The 19,911-nt window shown below is 36.0% G+C and overlaps 1 long non-coding RNA gene across 3 annotated transcripts in view; it reads left to right on the top strand.

Moving 5' to 3' along the window:
• Positions 1-19,911, top strand: part of LOC133625243 (uncharacterized) — a 47,373-nt gene that overhangs the window by 12,693 nt on the left and 14,769 nt on the right. For 2 of the 3 annotated variants that reach the window (XR_009818551.1, XR_009818553.1), the window contains exon 2: positions 15,615-15,665. This is a non-coding gene — a long non-coding RNA (uncharacterized LOC133625243). Of the gene's footprint in view, positions 1-13,313; positions 13,400-15,614; positions 15,666-19,911 lie in introns of those variants that run through there. The other variant, XR_009818552.1, reaches the window with a different exon arrangement.

Below are 19,911 nucleotides of genomic sequence, written 5' to 3' on the forward strand. Positions count from 1 at the left end.
ACTGTACTGAAAGTTTCACAAGACACAAAGAAAGGTAAGGGAAAGAAAAGGCACACAAAACCCCAAACTCAATGTTACTACACAGGTAAACAAAACATTTTTTCAGGAGCTCTCAGCATCCCCATGGTTAGAACAGGACAGCTATTCATGTCTGTTATGAATAAGCACGTGTTTAGGAGTCCTCATTTGAAAAAGGTAACTCCAGGAGACAGGTCATTGCTGTTGACTCCCTGCTACAAGGGTTAGATATGCTGAAGGTTAGAAAGACTCTCATGTTACCAATTCTAACCTCAAATGTTGGTTCTGACCAACTTAATTCAGAGCTATATGTCACATAAAAGTTCCTGAAGAGGGTCTTACCCCTCACTAGCTTGTTGACAAAACATATACTTAATGATTATCTTCTAAGTCTCTGAAAAATAATGTACTATGTACTATTCTTCAGAGATGTAGAAGAATACTATTTCTTCAGAGTGTCCTGACTCTGAGATATTTATATGGAGACAAAGCATGCCCTGAGCATGGTGGAGGTTTTGATTGTGAGCAAATACCTATCTCTGATTAGACATGCCCATCATGCAGACCCTTGATACACTGGGGTATGAAGACAACACTATACTGAGTTATCATTTGTTCAAGTTTAATGAGGAGAGGACTTCTTTTTGTACCATAGACATCTGATGCAACGTGTACCAGGTAGTTGCAAGGCTGTGGCGTCAGTCAACTTTGTGCACAATGTAGATAAAGTACAGAATGTTTTGTGAGAGACTATAAATGCAGAGTTGTTTTCACTCATCTTAAAAGATGACTTAAGAAGCTGATTTAATTGACCTGTTACTGTCTAGGATCTCTCCTCTGGGAAGCAAAAAGCTCTTGATAATATAATGTGTAACAAACCATAACCAAGTGTTTCAAATCAATGTTAATAGTTGTTTAAGTCTGAGAACTATTGATCACATAGTTTTAGACCTGTGTGAACTGAATCAATCACCTGTTGTGGTACTATACTTCAGTCCTTTATCTTCTGAGGCAGGCTGTGAGAATGGCTACTTTTTCTAGGAGGAGGCAGGGAGAAGAGAAAACCAATAGAAAATTCCTGCTTGGTGCATGAGTAAAACAGAAGGGTAGCACTCTGTGACATAGTCCAGTGTTCCTATGAGGAATCTAATGTCTTGTCTTTGCTGCATGGACCCCTATGTAAAAACAGACATCTTGCAGGCTGGCAGTTCAAAATCCCTGTGGATTAGTGATTGGTTAGGAGATTATGGATACTTCTCCAGACTGTATTTGAAATAGCAAATGAAAGTGCTGAGACACTGATAGTTGACACTGAACTGCTACCCCCCTCACCCCCTTTGTGATGCTGAGCATACAGAAGGCTCTGTCACTGATTTGTAATGCAACATTTGCTTTTGTGATCAGTCATAGAAGGGAATCTTTCTGGTGTTTATTGTTTCTAATAAGCTGGATAGCTTGTTAGAGAATAAGAGAGAGAAAAGCCACGAGACCAACAAGTCACTCTGCGGTATGTACAACACAGTACTGAAAATACAATCAGTACTATTGGGGCTATAAATACATAAGGCATCCAACACAAAGACAGTCACTATCAAGGTCCCTTGCAAGGCACATGCAAGTAATAAAATAGGTCTTTTCAGACCCTGGACTTGAAAATACATAAATCACCATCCTGCTGATGAATCTTTCATCCCTAACTACATGCATGGGCAGCAACTTGTGCAGGAAATCATGGTTCTCTTGCCTCCATCAACCTCCCCAACGAATAAAAGTGGATTCTGGTAACAGTCATGTTCCAGAAGCTCAGAATCACAGCTTTTAGGACACCAAAAAAGAGACACTGTCTTAAATCATAACTACAGCTTTTCTTGTGGAATTTAGAAAGAAACTGATTTCTGTTCAAGAGAAGTATTTTCCCTGTCATGCTGTATGTTTCCCCTTAAAAGGGAAATGTTACTACCAGACAGAATCCCTGAAAAATCACACTGGGGAAAATCTTAAACCCCAGTAACTCATGACTCCTTTATCCATATCCTATATCCAGTATGCTAAATCAAATTGTACTTTGCTAATGGTCATAAGGAGACTTACTACATATAATTAATTATACTATTACACATAAAGTTAAATGAATCACACAGTAGATATACTGCATCATTTCCATCTTTGTGGTATGCTGGAAATAATGAAACCATGATGTTTGCACCCATGTTGCTATTTAATGTCCCGAGGATAGTGGACATGAGGGTACTTCAAGTAGTAGTCTGCTGATACCATCTAATGGGCTTTGTTTGTTCAAATAATTTGTCCTTCCACTCATGGGGCACATACACTCCAGCAATAAAATCCATTTACACAGCCACTCAAAGCAGCAGCCAAAAGCATCCCAGATGAGTTATTCATGCTCTTTATAAAAATTGGGCAATTAAAATAATTCTCTGTGCTTTGGCCAACTTAAAACTGGGCTATATGAGTTAATACACACACATAAACTCCATTAAGAAAGCAACCATGTCTTTATACTGTTACTGCACGTCATAATATCAGTCTGGAGATCTAAAAACTACATACAAATACAATTTCTCTAGCACTCTACAGAAAATAGTCTCTTAATTATGACATTTTCTTATTTATTTCTCAAAATTGGACAAAAAATGTCAACACACTTAAATGCTGACACTTAAGACTTTCCAACCTATATCCAACCATAGGATTGTCTTTCTGCAGCAGTTTCTACTACTTTGTCTGATCCAATTGCAGTTATGTTAAATAAGGAGAATGCCACCACTTTAAAATATTATTAAATCTGCTAAAATATAATAACTCAGAATAACTGCATACCATGTTTTCCCAATTCTATCTTCAATTATACATTCTCCTGCCAACTTAAATAAATATATCATTCCAGTTTCCTTGTAATATGGTTGTTTACTTTGCTTAATCACACTTCATATATTCTGATTCTTCCTAACCACTCTTTACTTACTTTTACTTTTTCTGAATGTCATTATTTAATCTGTTATATTTTCAACATTACTAAATTTTAAATTCATTGGCACCTCTGAAAATGTAGGTTAGATCCTACAGTATTAGGTCTATATTTTTCTGAGTATCACACCGTCCAAAACAGGCACAGGCTCCTTGATAGAGGTTGATTTCTGTAGTAGCTGCATTGGGCCTCTGAAGATACACAGGAAAACTAAGTTTCTCATCATAATAAATACCCTCTGATTAAGCAAATATTTTTGTTAGTCAGAAAAAATATTTTAAAACTGCAAATAAAACATTAAATGGGAAAACTGAAAGTAGAGTTTGCATTTTAAAACTTCAAACTACAAATATAAATGTGAATATTCAATTACAAAAATCATTGTTAATATACAGGTTGAACAGCAAGTTCTGACAAGTAAAACCAGACAACCTTAGGTTTCAACTGTAAGTAAAAGAAGACTTAGTAGTTTTTTTCATTTTTTTCAATTTACTCAATTTATTAAGGCATCTCACAATTTAGAACTATTATTTTCTCTTCAAAAAACATCTTGGATCATGAGCTATTTCTTTGACTCTAATTAGAAGTCAAGTCACTTCACTTTCCAAGGCCTTTTGAAAGCAGTATTTCACTTCTATCCAGGAATTATATTTTCCTATCCTTGTAAAAAAAGTGAGTTAAACATGCTAAAATTATGCTCTAGACATGTTCCTCCAAAAGCTTCTCTGACCTATAGTGGTTTTCTTCTGTATAAACTGTATTAATAGAAAGGTGCAGTGGTTTGTGATTCATGTTCTTGAACAATTCTATTCAAGTTGACCACAATCTTTCTCCAGATTGGCTCGTATTATAGGCATTTTTTGACTTTGGTGGTCTTTTTGCAAGTTGATTCTCAAAAAGCATAAGTAGGTGTCTCCTATTTAAAAAAAACTCCTCAACATCAGCCAAAGCCAGGTAAATTGAGATGATTCAAGTTCAGTATTAAACAGAAAAGTTATGTTGGAACCCCTTGGTTCTCCATCAAGACAAGAAGACAGAGTGAGCTACAAAAACAATGGGATGCTACTTATCTTACTTAGCTCTTTGTCTCTGCTAGGATAACTGACAGCTACTTGATTCTGTGTACACCATTTACATTTTTAATACAGCTACTTCTAACAGTTGACACATTTCTAACACAACTTGAGGGAATAACGTAAAATAAAACGTCCATTTGCACGTGTTCACTGCCCTTCTTATCACAGAACCAATGCAAGAAGAACCACTGGAAGATAAACACTTTGATTTGAAAACTTTAATTATTGTTTGATATGAACATGCAAAGTCCTTAAGCAGCTAACAGATTGATAATCACATTGATAAATACAAATGGTTTGCTCATTATCTTTCCAATTGAATTTCTTAGAAAGAACAGACATGCCAGTCAATATTCTGAATAGACTGAACTCTGTCAATATAGGCAAATGATCTTCAATCCTTCAATATCCTTGCTCTCTGATGTAGCATATTTTATGCTCCATAAAAGCATATACACAAACGATTGACATTAAAATCAAGGTCATGAATATTGGTAACGTGAACCATACATGTTCTTTAATGTTGTTTTTAAGCACAGGAAAATAAAATATCTTGAGGTTTGGTGCAAAAACACAAGTGATACTTTTTAATATCACTAACTAATTTCATTTTAGGGTTCCATTATCACAGCATAGATACTGGATTTCATTTTTATTACTCACAGGCCTTACTTATCACAGTAAAAATAGGCTGTTAACCACAGAAAGCAAAATTCAACATCAAAGTTCTGGTTTTGTTTAGGAATCAGACTTCTTCAGACATTTTGTCAAATAATAAACTCTAGTTATTTATATGAGACTGAAAAGAAACTACATATGTTTTGGATGTGGAATATTTCCCCATAAAGTCTACAAAGCTATACATACCTGAAGAGCATGTGCTACATAGAAATAGAAGCCAAGGAAAAAGAGTATTGACAATGCTGAAACCAGTTTCCTGACTGGAGGACCAAGTAGTGTAAGCAGAGTAATAGTACTGTTTGCATGAACAGGTAAAATGCTTTATCCTTATTGATGATCTGTAAATAGAAATTATACATATATGAATTTTAAAGTAAAATAACAGAAAATAAAAATACAGAAAAGGCATACAAAAGGTAAGAATACATTGACTTAAAATGATACCCGGATTTTTGATGATTTAGCGTGTGTTCAGTCTATCCAATTTCTTCTCCACATTCCAAATGTATTTTTCAAATTACTTCTTAATATTCAAGATTATTTATTGACTGGAGCCAACAGTTATGAAAGAAAATAGATGTAAGACCATTGTGATGACAGAAACTTTTTGTCTGATTTGTTCCAAATTTCCATTGAGGAAGATGCTCCAGCATTGCCAGATAGTCTGCTCCTGTTTTGAACTGTCCTTGCACTTAGAAGGATTTTCCAAATATGTAGCCCGTTCTTCTTCACTGGAAATTAAGGATGTATCTTCTTGTCCTTCCAGAACTGGGTACAAAAGACAATTGACCATCTTCACAATAATCTTCAGATATCTGATTATTTCCCCCAGTCTCCTCTCTCCTCTCCTCTCCTCTCCTCTCCTCTCCTCTCCTCTCCTCTCCTCTCCTCTCCTCTCCTCTCCTCTCCTCTCCTCTCCTCTCCTCTCCTCTCCTCTCCTCTCCTCTCCTCTCCTCTCCTCTCCTCCCCTCCCCTCCCCTCCCCTCCCCTCCCCTCCCCTCCCCTCCCCTCCCCTCCCCTCTCCTCCCCTCTCCTCTCCTCTCCTCTCCTCTCCTCTCCTCTCCTCTCCTCTCCTCTCCTCTCCTCTCCAGACTAAACAAACACAACTCTTTTGATTCCAAAAACTTTTTCTCTCATCTGATCTTCTACGTATTCACCTTTACCAGGAAACTAACATAATCTTCCTTTTTCAGACTTTATTTTAACACAGAAATAAAACCATTTTATTAACTGACTTTCATTCTGGCTGTTTTGCATGAGAGTTCCTTGATTTTGCTTTATCTGTAAAGCTATGTGGTATCAATGTTACTTGGAATTTCGTGGTATTCTAGCACAGTAGGCCTCACAGACTCTTGAAACAAATTACATCTGTTCATATATTCTGTAACTTTTCTGAAAATCAGTAATGACAATTTTCACTAGATGTAGAATAAGTCAATTGTTCACATTCTTTTTCATTTTCTTCAAAGAACAGGATAAACCAGGGATTTTTTTTTTTTTTATAAGCTTCTACTTAGGAATACTATAAGCTAAACCAAGAACTATAATATTCTTAATAAACAAGCAGACAGATGGATGAGCAGGCAGGCAAAAATCTAGTTTTCTTGGAGAGTCAAGCATAATGGAAGGAAGACTTGATTCAAAGCCTGTATCTCTATTGTCTCAAAATAGATAATGTCAGCTAAAATGGAGGTGGAAGGTTGTTGCTATTTGAAGTATACTATGGAGCCTCTTTTTGAAGATTACATGATGAATGTGATTACACCATGAACAATTATTAGTTCATGGTAAAAGAATGTCATGTTCTGCATTGTCCTCAATGAGTTATATATGAATAAAGCAGAAATTCTGGACCAAGAAAAGCAAAACCAAAAGATGTAAGATAATAACAGATCAAAACAGTGCTCTAAATGCTGCAGTTACTGACTGTCTTCACATTTACTTCCAGATGCCTGCCTTTAGAGAATCTAGTCTCTTTACTTTTTTTTTTTTTTTAAACAAAACAGCTTATCCCAGGAATCTCAAATAATTTCTTGGAAAGAAGAAAAAAAAGAAGTGAAAAACTGGGCAGGGGTTTATGACATCTAGCCCAGATTTTCTGCAGCTTTACTCTATTTCACTTGCATGGACTATGCAACTATACCACAGTCACATATGAAAGTTCTTCTAAGAAGTGGTTTCTATGGTTTGGTTTTGCTTTTTAATATTCATTTAGTTTATTCATAGGGTACTTTCATAATGAATTCCTAAAATTTAGTAGACATTCTTTGCAATCTAGTCAATCTGCCCATATGTAAAACATCCAAATCCTATGATACCTAGGTGTGCTCTCAATATACTAAATAAGAAAATAGGCATAAGGGCTCGCAGCAACATACACTCCTGCTCAGAGCCACCCACTCCCCACCTCCAGAAAAGCCTTTCTACAATTCCTCTACCCTTCAGTCAAAATTCTGACATAGTCATCTCTTCCTTGACATACTCCAACTCAGCTTCCAGCAGCTCCTGAAAACTATGTCCCCCTACTTCCTCGGGAAACAGAGAGGGAAACCCCCAACAAGTGATTATTTAAGCAGGAGTGATAGGCACAGAATGTATTCACAATGAAGAGAGAAACAGTTTATGAACACCTCTCTAGCAGAGAGCCATACCTGCACCATCTGCCATAACATTTTTCAGAGTATATTTTCACAGCAGTCTTAACCTTTTTTTTCCCCCTCAAAACAGGAACTACTGGTTCTGGCAGTTCAGACATTAGGTTGAGAATATGTAACACATTCAGAGAGAAGTGGACAACTCAAATATTTTGTTTGGTTGTTTCATGTAATTTTCTAAAACTATGCTTAAGGGGATCACATTATTACCATTTTATATAATGCATTTCATAGAATCATAGAATAGTAGGGGTTGGAAGGGACCTTTAGAGATCGTCTAGTACAACCCCCCACTGCTCAAGAAGGTCCACCTAGGTCAGGTCACATAGGAACAGATTTTGAAGAGCTCCAGAGCAGGAGACTCCACAACCCCTCTGGGCAGCCTGTGCCAGAGCTCCCTCACTTGAACAGTAAAATAGTTTTTCCTTATGTTGAAATGGAACTTTTTGTGTTCCAGCTTCATCCCATTACCCCTTGTCCTGCCACTGGATACAACAGAAAAAAGGGATGCCCCAACCTCCTGATGTCCACCATGCAGATATTTGTCATCAACTGTGTTGAATATACAGCTGATGTCAATACAGTAAAGCCAGAATAGCCAGTTAGTTCCTCCAGAAAAGTTGCCTGCATTTCTGCAGGACTGCTTCTCCCAATACTTAATCTACAGCCAAATTTATTGCTGAATAGTTGTTACAATGATCCATTTGCTTCACAGTGTTTCATTAAAAATAATTTTCTATTAAGAATTATTTCCAAACACATGGTCACAACTTACTTTTCTACTTCTGTCTCTTTTCCTTTATCTATAGCATCCTGAAATTTTGCCCAATTTATTTAATTTATGTTCTTTTTGTTCTCAGCACTCACCAGAGAAACCAACTCCCTTTCAGAATCTGCATAGATTTGAGCCGTTTGCCTCTGCCTGAAGTAACTTAAGAGACAACATTCAAGTGAATGCTAACACGTTACATTCCAACATTATCTGACTTGCCACATTTTCCCTTCCCTTTTTATTTTCTTTCTTGAGACTTCAGCAGTTAATCCCAGGTCACAGAGCAGTCTATGAATGTAAATAGATTTCTCTCCTTTTTCCGCATCCCGTATATAGTTTTCCACAACCCATAAAATTAGAAATGATCCTGAAAATAACTGGTGACCTCACTAGGTCAAAATACGACCTGGAACCTAAGAGTAATTATCTCACATATGGAAAACTGTCCACGTAATACCGAGATTATGTTAATCCCAAAATTTTATTGCATATCCCTTTTTGAAATCTGTATAAATATTCAGCAAAGCACTTAGCCCATCATGTGCATGAGATCACTATTTTATATTGCCCACTTTTTTGAGGTCTTTCTCAAGACCTTTTTTGAGGTCTTTCTTTTATTGTGAGCCTCATAATAAAATAGCATAAGATATTGCATTATATTTCAGCCTTTTATGCTACAAGGACATCTGCATAGGTAGGACCAAACTGCATTTTAACAATTAGCTAAATCTGTTTACCCAAATAGTCATAGATAGACTTCTTTATTGTAATGCTTACTCTGAAAATAGTATTCACTCATCTAACTGGCTTTCCAGTTTCCATTAAAAAAACTCTTCTGTATTAGTTAAGTATTGCTTCACCTTTCATTGTCCTCCTTAATTTACCGATGTTTCAGATTTTCTATGCTTTCTTTCCTTTTCATTCACACATTACACCAAAATTTATACTTTCATTGACCTTTCCGCTCCCAAAACAGTAGTCTGAAAGTTACCTATGGCTTATTGGTTCTCATGCCATTGCGACTTTACCTTAGAGCAGGTTAGTATGGTTTTAATTATTGACAATGTGATGTCGTTGGTAATGTTCCATCACTGTTACTGAGCTAAACGGGGCCCAGACACAGGCTTGTGCTCTACCATGTGACAATCCATGCTATTTAAGTGTTAGCACACTCTCTGGTATGCTCTTGGCCAAGGCCAACAAGCACTTAGGCAAGACTGAGAAAGATTTGGGGAACAGCATGGACTAGGGACTGCTGTTGGTAGGCAGTATGAACGAGGTCACTCTAGTAGCTCTGATTTGCTATCAACTGTTGACTGGGCCCTGGTCCATTTTGTTTTATAGTACAGATGTCATGTAAGGAATGAAAAGCACCTAAAAATTGGTAGAGAATAGGTGTGCCTTCTGACATTCCCATCACCACACATGTGCAAAGGATGAGAGATGTTGGCATGAGAGAGGAATAGATCAGAGCATGGCTGACTGGGACTTCCCCATGGCAGGCAAATTCTCAGTCCATGACTAGAAATGGATCTTGGCTACCTTGTGCTAACTCCAGTGGGCAGAACAGGGGTACAGAATCTGGACATCTTCATACTTTCAGATACTCTTCTATCTTCTCAGTCATCATTTTTGTTTGCTGTCTCTTCAACTAATTTTTTATCTGATTTGTAGACAGTGGTCTGAGATTTTCTTTTATTCAGTATTACTCTATTGGAAATGAAGAGAAAAATCAGAAGTTGAAGATTTTTTTTTTTAAAAATCTGCTTTCTAGTGTAGCTTTAAAAGTTTCATATGTTTGTATGCCAGATAATTAGGTTTTCGCAGATTACATCCCATGGCCTGAGCTTTCTTTCTGGTTTATTTTGTCTTTACATGATGGCATGCTTAAAGTTCCCATTTCCAGTTCCGCTTTCTTTTCTGCTACTTCGTACTTCCCTAAACATTTATTTACAGAGGAAACTTGCTCTTATTCCACTTCAATGCTATTACTGTAGCAGCTTCCTGCTATTACTTTTCAAACACTTTACATTTCTGTCACTGATTTTCACAATATGTTTACCCTTTTTCTGGTCTCTTTATTAAACCAGAAGTACTGTACCTTTATAAGGTCATCATTTTAGATCTAGTTTGTTGATGATTTTTTTCTGATCACTATCAGATCCGCAACTTAATTAACTCTTATTAATTCTTCCAGTTGTTTTAATTACCATACAAAATTATCCTCCTGTAGCCTGTTTTGAAACATTTCTTGCATGTAACTCAAATTCCTCTTTTACAGCTTTTCACATATTTATTTTCATATACATACATTACAACACGTGTGTTTATATATTTCTCATCATCATAGAGATCCTCACAGTTCCAGAGAAATTCAAATGAAACAAACCTTCAACACAAGCTTCACGGATTTTTTATCTTCTATTTCAGTTGTGAAATTATTTCTGTGTCTACCAGTCATGTGAAGTGTAGGATTGCATGCTGTGTGGTTGTTTTATAAATTATGCTCCCCTCACCTTATCTTCCTTATATAGCAACAGATAGTTATGTTCTATTTATGTCTTAGCAAGACTTGTTTGTAATGCAATCAAAGAACATCACATGGAATCTGTACTAGTACGGCACCTTGCAAATCCATATATACCTAAGCTGTGTTTGTGAACAGAAAGACCTAATTTTTCATTATTTTTTCCTGCAGGACTTTATAGATGAAGTACGTTTTGACATCTCAGTGTAGCAATGTTCAGTTAACTTTATTATCTTCTTGCAAGCATTTCCCTATGGTTATGCTTACTCGCTGCAAAATCTTTCCTGTTTTGTTAGTATTTACAGCCATGCTTTTCTCACTGTTTTTCATATATTTAGAAGACAGATATTTTAACTGGTTGCTTGAACTGAGATATTATCACCCCAAAATTGAAAATAAAAACCACATAAAAATGAGTGTAAAAAGAATTTTATCTTCAAACTACAAGTCTTAAGTTTTGGATTAGTAGTACTATCAACCAAGCAAGAGTTTTGTAACATAAGAAGTGATATCAATACAGTACTCTCTAAATCAAAGTAATTTTCTAAAGCTGTGCTAATTCAAGTCAGCTTGATGCATTTCCTTCTAACGATAATATGCCATTGTTGGAATTATATTATTTCTCATGATGAGTAAGACCTTGTTCTATAACTACTACTACTGCAAAATGAACACAAGTATTAAGTAAGGAGTTATTTCAGGATCTGTATTGTATTATATAGTTAATAGAAAAGACAAATCTTCAGTTAGCAGTCTTGACTTAACTTTATACATGCCAATTTATACCATTTGAGGATATATCCCAGAAATTCCTAACAGGTTTTACATAGTTTTTAATATTCTTTCATTCTCTTTCTATGGATATTTTTCATATGGTTCATTTTTTGTAAGAAAAAACTCTTTCACTGTTCAGGTGACGGAGCAGTGGAACAGGCTGCTCAGGGACGGTGTGGAGTCTCCTTCCTTGGAGGTCTTCAAGACCCACCTGGACATGTTCCTATGCAACTTGATCTAGGTGAACCTGCTTGAGCAGGGGGGTTGGACTAGATGATCTCTGGAGGTCCATTCCAACCCCTACCGTTCTATGATTCTATGATTTTTACAAAATTAGTTGCAGTCCCAGAATCACAGAATCTTAAGGGTTGGAAGCTCATTCTAACAAAAAAACTACTACTACTGCTACACACAACACAGAACACTCATCATCAGTGTAACGATGTTAAGAGATTCCACATTTCCTCTGCTTTCTAATCTGCATAAGTAAACCCAGCCTCACGCTCATCAAATTCATCTAGAAAAGAAGGTGCTTTTTTAATGGGCTCAAAATTATGCTTATAACTACACTAGTTAAAAACTTTCAGACACCATAAATGACATACTCAACCTCCACACTGTTTTCTAGTGAGCTGCTATTACTACTGTTATTGCAAAATGCAGTATCAGAAGAGGCTTCAGTATCATATTTTACACTTTTAACCACAAAGTTTTGAACTTCATTACTTATGTTTTATCATGTACTTGGCATCCATTTTATTGCAACCCAAAGAGTTCAGACTATCTAAAGAACATTTAGTACAGGTGATATAATATGTAGGTATCTACCTCTGAGAAAACATTAACTTTTATTTAATATCTTTGCTATGGTTTGCAAAAATTCTTTTGATTTTATAGATGTGCATATTTTAATTGTCTTTTTTTAAATCTTTGACTGCTTTTAATTACTAACAAAGCACTTTTTCCATGAGCATTTTACTTTACCTGCAAGTAAAATCTGAAAACACCTGCCATAACATCTATGAAGGCAATGTGTTTGCTTTTATTCAGATGTTCTTTTTAAGTTAGCATTCCTATATACCACAAGTCTATATTTTTACAGGAATATTTATCTCTGTCCGTAATTATTATTCCACTGATCCAGGGGGCAAGGTAGTTTAATCTTATGAAGGTGTGTATAAGAAAATCTAAAATGCTGTCACTGTTGTTAAGTTTCTCATCTGGTTTACTGGAAGTCCTAACATAACAGATCCATACAGTGTTTAGAAGTAAATTCATTCTTGAATATATATGATTGTGCTTAAGGCAGTATTTTAGTCAAATGGATGCATACATGAGAGAAAAAATGAATCAGTATTGAACCAAAAGATTTAGGAGAGTCCAGTGCAGAAAGAAAGAGGAAACTTAGGTTAACAAAAATAACAAAAAAGGGGAGAAGACAGAGAACTTATGAGAAGGAGACATCTTTAATAAGTATAAATCAAGAAAATATTACCACAGGGAAGAAGAAAATAATTTCACCTTTTAATAAGTCAGACTTTACCAGTACACAATTTTAAAAATCTATCCCACTTTTTGCAAGTGAGCCATGTAGGACTCAGTTTTTACAATAAAGACTAATGCTGTATTTTGTCAAATGTAAATGTCTTTAATATGATTTCATATTCTTTACATTTGATTTTACATTCTACAATCATCTTTAAATTACAAGTACAACAAGAAACCAGCACATTTTAATGAAGACAGAAGAACAATACTTCAAAACCACAAAAAAATATGAGTGCCATATTCTTCTTTTCCTTTGTCTTCACTACAGGACTATGTCAGGAAATACTAGTCTCATCATCAAAGGAAAAAGGTCAGCAATCTTCCACATCAGAAGTTAGGACAATATCCTCAACATGGAAGGTAGGATGGTCAGAGAGGTAGCAAGTGAAAAGCTTCAGAAGGGATGGTAGCTAAAAAGAGTCAGGGAAAACGAGAAAAAAAAAAAAAAAAGAGAGAAAGATAATAAGATTGAAAAGGACAGGAAAAAACAAAATACATAGGAAACGGCAACAGTAACTTCATTTTAGAAACAGTACAAGAGCACTGACAGAAAAGGTGAGGATTAAGGCAGCCATTTTTAAAAAGAAAGAGGGCTACAGAAAAGACTCACTTATTCTTCTCTTAACGTGACAGGCCATTCACTCAAATTGTGCTTTGAGCTAGTCAGTTCAAAGCAGGATTCCTGTGAAATCAGTAAACTAAAATGAGCACCTCCAGAGGGCGATTCATCCCATCCTAAGGTCTGAATCTTAGGCTCTGAATCACATATTCAAACTGTAATTAATTTGGTGAAATACACTACGTATTTGTGAACCTAGCAGTGTATCTTTATGATGAATACTTACAGATAACAATGTTTGGATTAAAGTAATATGAGAAACAGCATATTTCCAACTTCCTTAACTCTGAACAAAGAAAATTTACTAATGACTTTCATCTGCACAGAACATACAAGAGGCTTGTTCTGCATAGTATTTTTTGTTACTGAATATTACTCATGTTCTCTCTAAGAAGCACAAAAATGAAGTCTGATCCAAATAAAAGGAAGTTTGCTTTTCTATTAGGATTAACTATGTGCTACTGGAGCTTTAAGTTTATCTGTTGTAAGTAAAATTCAAAGTCTGACATCACTGGGATTCTATATTCCCAATATTAAGACCTGCTTTAGGAAATGCCACAGTGCTAAAATGGCACTGCTGGTATTTCCGTAATTTGTTACTAAATACAGTAAGCACTGCTGTGAAAAAAAATGCTGAAATCCTATTGTCACAGTCATGGACACTTACATTATAACAGTTATTATAAATGAACTGTAAGTAAATACAAAAGTCATGGGTGAAGGGCTGGTTTTAAAGATAGTACATAGTCCAGTCTCTGAAAGCTTCAGTGTGGAGCAGGTTTCTGAGGACAACCTCTTCACAACATCTTCACCAGCTTGCCAGCCCAGATGCAAAACCAAGACTCTGTTCTTACAGAACTGTAGTACCAAAGCCTAAAATAACCAGAGAAAGGGATAGGAAAGGGATCTTTCCTCCTGGGCACTGATATAGTGGCTGGAATATACACCAAAGGGACAGTTCACAGCCTGCACTTTCTTGTTAGTACAGAAAGTCTGAGAGACATAATTCTTGGACTGTACAAGTCGTATCTCGCTGGAGACATATGCATACAATGGTCTTCCCCTAATGACTATTTCAGAATACAGTCATCCTGATGCTGTTTATTACATGAAGACAACAGAGAGCTGTCAGTTACAACAGACTTAAAAAGTCATTTTTAAAATCTAACTATTGGTCCACTTGAAAAGTAATTTTGCACTGAAGAATTTATATGATTGAAACAATTATAAGTCACGTAACATTTAATAGCATAACACTAATGCAAAACAATGTAACAGTAAGGGCTAATTAAAAAATGCAGCATGAAGTCTCTTATTTAGAACTTTAAAAAGCTGTATCTGTAGTTAATTTCATTTTCCTTTTAGAATGAACACAAAGACTACAGTGATGTAAGGTTTTCAGTATTCATATCTTCATTCTGTGCCCTTAAAAACTGCTGCCCAGTGATGCAGACACAACAAAGAAAAGGGAACACGGTAATTTATAGCATAATTCCTATGCACACCTCTCTCTATCAGAAGAAATTAATACACTACCTTCCAAACAGTAGGCGTTACCAGTCCAAAGTTATTTGTGAACTGGCACCACAGGCCTCTTCCTGCTCCACCCCAGTCATCAATGGGGATATTTTAGAGGGGATGCTACTCTGACAAGCATCAAGAGTGCTTAGGTGGATAATGCATAACACCAAGAGGATATAAGAAAATGGGAAGTCTCTGTCTCTGTATTAAAAACAGTTTTTAGCGTGGCAATTCATGAAGACCACTTATAGTCACTATATAAATACTAGTTAAACGCTCAGCTTAAAAGGTACACATTTTCCCTAAACATTTACTCTGCTATAGTACCATATATATACTTATGGGAATCATGCGGTAACTAAGCACATAAATGAACAGATTACTGAATTAGATTTTTTTTTACAAATTTCCTGATTCTATTTTATTTTATTACAGCTCATGGATGAAATCCACACACCAACATCTAACCTGTTAATGAAAGTCTATGTAAGTAATCCATTGTTCTACAGCTACATTTGATTGTGAATTAATTGACTTTGTCTGCCCTGTTGAATAATGACTAATTAGCAGTTTTGATTTTCAATTTCAGCATTCTTACAATTAGATTTTGCAAATTTTGCCACTCTCAAGTGTTACTGCCTGCCCGCTTGCCTATGCCCCGCCCCAAATGCTACCGGTTAGACTTAACAGAAATACACATAAAAACCTGGCTGTGATTTTTCTGATGTCTGATAGTGGGTTTTTTTAAAAGACAACTTACAAAGACAGAATATTGGCAAAGTCATTACTTGCCAGTAGGATAATATATTTTCTGATTCAGGTCAGTTTTGAAAGTCAATTCCTTAGAAGCAACCATGCTAAAGCAAAAATGCATGAAGAGTGAAGTGCAGCTTAATCCAGCAGTTAGTCAGAAAGCTAAAGTCTCAATCTGTTTTCTACGCGAGCATAATGCATAACACACCTGAGCACTAAATACAAAATATTAGTGTAAATACTTACCTGGCTCCACCCTTTTCACCCTTTTATTTCTCCTATGCTCATTACATTGTTTTTCATCTTTCCCTTCCTTTTGTAAATGAAAATAATTTCCTCCTCTCCATTTCAGTTTCTTCCTTTCACATTTGATTTTTTCCACTCATCTGCACAATTTCAGAAATTCCAAAATTTAAAAGGGATATGGATCCAATCCTGGGGTGAAATACCAAATCCTGAAAGCTTTTAGCATGGCTGAAGATCAAGGACTTTTAAGGGCCTGTGTTCTCTCATTTCCAACAAAGACACATCACCACAATAAAGTTTAGCAATGAAAATCTATTTAGATAACTGTAATCTTAGAATGAGATCATGATTCTGTGAAGAGCCCTGCTAATACAGCAAAACACAGCAATGACTTTTACCAATTTGGAACTATATGATCTCTGATACCTTGCTTTTATGCTTGGTTTTTTGAGAAGCGCACATCCACTTCTCTCCTTTAGTAGCCATTTTCAATGATGCACTGAATGTTTTAACAAATGAAATTATTGATATCTTGAAATACTTTATAACCAGCTTATGATAAGATATTTAGGAGGAGATAAAAATAACTAGACTTAAGAGTAGCATCTTGTGCATAAACGTAAACATTTTTCTCCTGTAGCAATATTCATAAAGAGCGTGTATTACATATATCCATGACAGACATGTTTGGATGGCGGCTCTTCTAAACACAAAATCCATCTTTAGGAAATTTTTCTTCTAGTAACTTAATAACCATTATATCAAATGTTGTTTCTCGAATAGTATCAACATTTGATGTTTCACTGACATGTTAACAGAAAGTCAGCTCAGTATAAGTTACTTTGTAGAGGGTAGTGACAAAACTTCAAGGTGTTATCTCTCAGTAATCACAAGCTCCTGTAGTTCTTAAACGTAAAATGACATCTGACAAGCAACAAGCTAGAGCCAATTTTTAGTGACCAACATTGACTAACTAAAAGAGTGATTTCAATATCTGCTGCAAAAATCTGCTCAAGAAACACCAAAATAGTTTTCCATTAAAATGTACCTTCTAATAACAACAACAAAAAACCTAAAACACACTCAAAACCAGAAGTATGCTTTATTGTTATGAGCTTGCTTCCTAACATGTTTGCACTGTCAAGTGCTGGAGGACTTACTAACTAATTACTGAATTTGCCATCTTTTTCAGAAAGCATGCTTCTGGCTCCCTAGGTTTAGCCACAGACATAAGCATGCAATCATATATTAAAATGGAAAACTGTTCAATCAAAGCTTAAGACTTATCAAACCGTCTTTGCCAAAAAAACCCACCCTTGCATTTAAAACTGAACTTGCATTTAGGGTGATGCCCTAAGACATCAGCTTCAATCTTTTTGCAGACTCTTTAGTCTTTAGTCTTTATGCAGGGATCTGCAAGATAACAATTAAGAAAAGCAACCATTCTGTCAGTAAGCTTCAACTTCTCACCAGCAGGTGCAATCACTCATTGGATTATTTAATTAATTTATTTTTAGAAAGGTCATAGAATACAGAAAAATTCAAATCAAAAGGACTAGGCTTTAGAAATCTGAGTTTTTTTCTGATTAGCAAGGCAAACATTATCTAAAAAGCCATAATTCATCATATAGAAGAGGGGGAAAAAGAAGAAAATAATTCAGTGATTAGCACATTTCAGACGATGGGACATGTCCCACTTAGAGAAGATGCAAGCTGTATGTTGGAAAGGAGAGGTGGTATTATTCTGCACCGAGCACTTCTACAGCATCTCAACTGAGTCCCTTTTTGCTCAGTATCAGCAAGACCTCACCTCAAACACCATGTTCAATTTTGGGCGCCTCACTACAAGACACTGAAGTGCTGGAGCATGTCGAAAGAAAGGCCACAAAGCTGGTGAAGGGTCTGGAGCACAAGTCTTGTGAAAAGTATCTTAGGGAACTGAGGTTGTTTAGCCTGCAGTAAAGGGTGCTGAGGGGAGACCTCATCACTCTCTACAACGACCTGAAATGAAACTGTAATGAGGTGGTGGTCAGCCTCGCAGGTAACCAGTGACTAGATGAGAGGATGAGAGGAAATAGCCTTAAGTTGTGCCGGGGAGGTTTAGATTGGATATTAGGAAAAGTTTTTTTCACCAGAAAGATTGTGAAACACTGGAAGAGGTTGCCCAAGGTACTTAAAAGGTGTGTAGTCTGATCACTTAGAATCATAGAATTGTTTTGGTTGAAAAAGGCCTTTAAGATCAGAGTTAATCCACTAACCTAACCCTGACAAGCCCACATGGTTTGGTGGTGGACTTGGTGGTATTATGTTTACAGTTGGACACAGTGACCTTATCTTTCCAACCTACATGACTATGATTCTGTTCTATGATGCATTTGTCTGTCTGCACCTGCAGAACAGAACGCTATAGGCGGGAGGAAGAAATTAAGTATAGTTGGACAGAAGAGAAGCTTTAGATGGGAGGGATTTTTGAGACTGTTTGTACCTTTCCATGTAACTGTTCCTGCAGTGAGCAAGAATGTAATTTTCCCACTTAAGAGGGTCATGTGGAAGAACTGGAGAAGCTGGGCTTCCAGAAGACACAGGAAAAGGCAAGGGCAAGGGAAACACTAGGGCAAGTCTGGAGTGAGCTAGTTACAGATAGAGAGCTGTAGCCATGTTCTGTGGTAAAGTGACTTCTAACTGACCTGAATATATTTATCCACATGTGATCTCTCCAGCTCTCACAACAACCCTGTTCTGATCTCTATTCCACATTTTCTGTTCACAGAGAGTCATCCCCAGTCCTACTCATATATCTCATTGCTGCTTGTGCACCCATATGCTTTGCCTACTCTTCAATCCCTCTCTCTGTCACTCCCAGATGACACCAGGAAATAACTTTTTTCTACACTACAGCAGAAGTCATTCTCTCCTCCCTTATATGCTCCTTTCTGATCCAAGGCAAAGATTTCCCTTGATTTCATATTCAGGTACTAGCTTAAGCCCGAGCAAAGAAAACTTCAGAATCATGTAAACTAGGAACAGGTATTTAGCAAGATAATATAAAAACATGCATAAACACCCTCATTTTCCATGTATGTATGAAAATATGAGTAAGAAATAGGAAGCAAAAAAAGGTTTCACTGAGCAAGCTTAGCTGCTAACTTTCTTCAGTTCCTTTTAAAACACTATTATAAATCACTTTTGTTTCCAGTATTTTGTTTAAATTTCATAAAATACAATGCAGTAATTTTAGATTGGATGATTGGTTTCTTCAGAATAAACATATTTACACCATTTAAATAAGGCTAACATAAAGATAAACGGTATGTTGGAAAAGACAACACCTCTAAGAATTACTTGTGGATGTGCCTGTAGGGTACTCAAGACAATGGGAAGTAACCTAAAAGGGCAACTAAAAGTGCTGATAATGCAAATATTTTATGACTTATGGAAAATTTTCAGTCAGGAAAAAAAAGTAGAAAGAGATGTGATAAGAGGACAAAGAAGATTTTTGCAGTCTAAAACTACTATTCAGGGAGATGACTTAAATTAAAAGATGCTGGTCAAATAGAACTGGGATTTTTTTTTTAAGAAGCAATTAACAGATATTGTAATAACACATGGTAATACTTGTAAGGAAAGTTTAGGCCTGTTAATAATGTCAGAATAGAGAATTGTAAAAACTGCTTTTCTGGAAATGAGAAACCAGGTATTAATTCAAAGATGGATATATATTTTAATCTAGTGG

This window comes from Colius striatus, chromosome 1 (genome assembly GCF_028858725.1).
Source record: "Colius striatus isolate bColStr4 chromosome 1, bColStr4.1.hap1, whole genome shotgun sequence".
In the NCBI taxonomy this organism is placed as follows: Eukaryota; Metazoa; Chordata; class Aves; order Coliiformes; family Coliidae; genus Colius; species Colius striatus.